We start from the raw sequence: 2,166 nt of genomic DNA, 5'->3' as shown, positions 1-2,166 counted from the left end.
ATATATATATATATATATATATATGCACACATATGTTTGTGTGTGTATGTCTGTGTGTGTTCACACACGCATAAGTAAAAGAAGTGGGTTGACAGAAAACGTAAATGGTGTGTCGTATTTATATAATCTACACGTGTTTCAATTAGTCGACCTATTTTTGCTAATGATGTTGACGAAGTGAGTTGGCTGCACCGTGTCGTGTCATAGGGCCTACCGGCTTACGCAATATCGGCTTACGTATACGTTATATAAAGCATAAATATCGGTAACGTCTATTGTATTCTTTTTTTTTTTAAACGATGGCTCAAACTCAGTACACTAGCTTATCTGAGGTTATGAGAGTTTATTGTCAAACAACGTCGAACGTAGGAGTGCATTGTGTAACTTATCTACTATGTCCCAACCTTTATATAATGTGTTGTGTCACCTATCACACCTTTTAAAGTGTATGCAAACATGCAAACACGCACGCACACACACACACATATACAGACACATACACACCGATGTGAACGCACACAGTATGTTTATAAATATTTGTGTACATGTGTGTGTGGTCTTGTGTGCGTACGTGTGTAGAGTCTATGTAAGAGATTCATTCAAGAATTTCTCGTTTACTCCAGAGATTTCTTTATGTCTTCATATGGTCATTATGACGTCACAATATCGGAAACGATTCCTCCAAGGCTTTCCTTTCAAATAATATTCAGTCTCTTTCAACCTTTCACGGTGATTAGAGGCTAGGGAATGTGTGCGCCGGGGGACGCACCCGGACACCTGAAGACTAGAGTGAAGTCAGAGTCATCTTCACCTTGTTTTTGGTGTTTGTGGGGATATTTTGAGCAAACCTTCACAGGTGTGCCCTCCGCACAATTGTTTGCTCATAACTTTCAGAAAAAATGGATACTTTTTAAGGAAATATTCCACAAATATCTCTCAGATAGCGTACATTACGACTATATCGGAAATTAACGTGTAAAAAGAAGTCGCGCACACTTATATTCTGACACACATTCGAATATTTTTTCGAAATTTCAAGTTCCATTTTGTGGATATATATGTTATGTGTGTCAGTATATATGTGTGTACTTTCGCAAATTTTTCTTTTTCATATTATATTCCGATATAATCGTAGTCTACAACACCTGAGGGGTATTTGTAGAAAATTTTACCATTTTTCTGGAGGTTTTGAGGAAACAAAGTAGGGGACACACTTGTGTGGGTCTGCCGTTTTATGCACCTTTGAGTTCTTAAACACCCTCTGTAACATGCTGGCTGGTACCATAACATAGTTACAAGGTGTCCGGTATTGTTCCTCCAACCGTATGAACTCTTAGCCAGGCAATTTCAGGACAGGAAACCTGGAGGTTCCAACCAGAAACGATACTTCATTCTCGATATATTCACATAGAACATTTCATTGTAAACAATCGTGTAACCGTAAGGGGATATGATAGTAAGGATGGGTAAATGAAAATCGTACATGAAATATTCCTTTTTAATGTAGGAACAAGGCTTGAGATTTTGTGGAGTGAGTAGTTGGTCATATTGACCCGAAACCTTGACTGGCACTTATTTTATCAGCAACAAAATGATCAAAGGAACCATCGACCTTGGTGAAATTTGAACTAAGTTTGCAAAAGTGGACGAAATGCCATCGGCTTGCTAAGCATTCTGATACTTACCGCTTTTCACGAATACGAAATAGTACTCAACACATAGCCCACAGTTCGATGTAAAGAGTAGGTTTATAAACTCGGTAAGTTTTCAAATAAAACAAATTTGTTACTATTAAAATGTTTGGTAATATTTTTTTGATATTTGTTGTTGGCACATGTGTGTGCTGGTGTCTCAGAGCCAGAAGGAAGTGATTGCAAAACATTAAAAAAAGGTTATAAGTATTGGAAAACTGATGCGAACTCGAAAAGGATACCGGTAAAAGTAGGATATGAGGAACTGAGAGAAAAATTTGAAGGACTCGGGATTCAGAAGGAAGTAAGTGTTGCTGCTTGAGGTGGGACAAGCAGCACATTTTCCTGTATCATTTTCATGTATCATTTTCATGTATCATTTTCATGTATCATTCATGTTACCATATTTAAAATTTTATTTTCATTTTATTTTTTTCGTGTTATGTGTCACCACATGTTTTTGTATTGTCCCCTC

Source organism: Octopus bimaculoides, chromosome 17 (genome assembly GCF_001194135.2).
Source record: "Octopus bimaculoides isolate UCB-OBI-ISO-001 chromosome 17, ASM119413v2, whole genome shotgun sequence".
Classification (NCBI taxonomy): domain Eukaryota; kingdom Metazoa; phylum Mollusca; class Cephalopoda; order Octopoda; family Octopodidae; genus Octopus; species Octopus bimaculoides.
Note: the sequence above shows the minus strand (reverse complement) of the source record.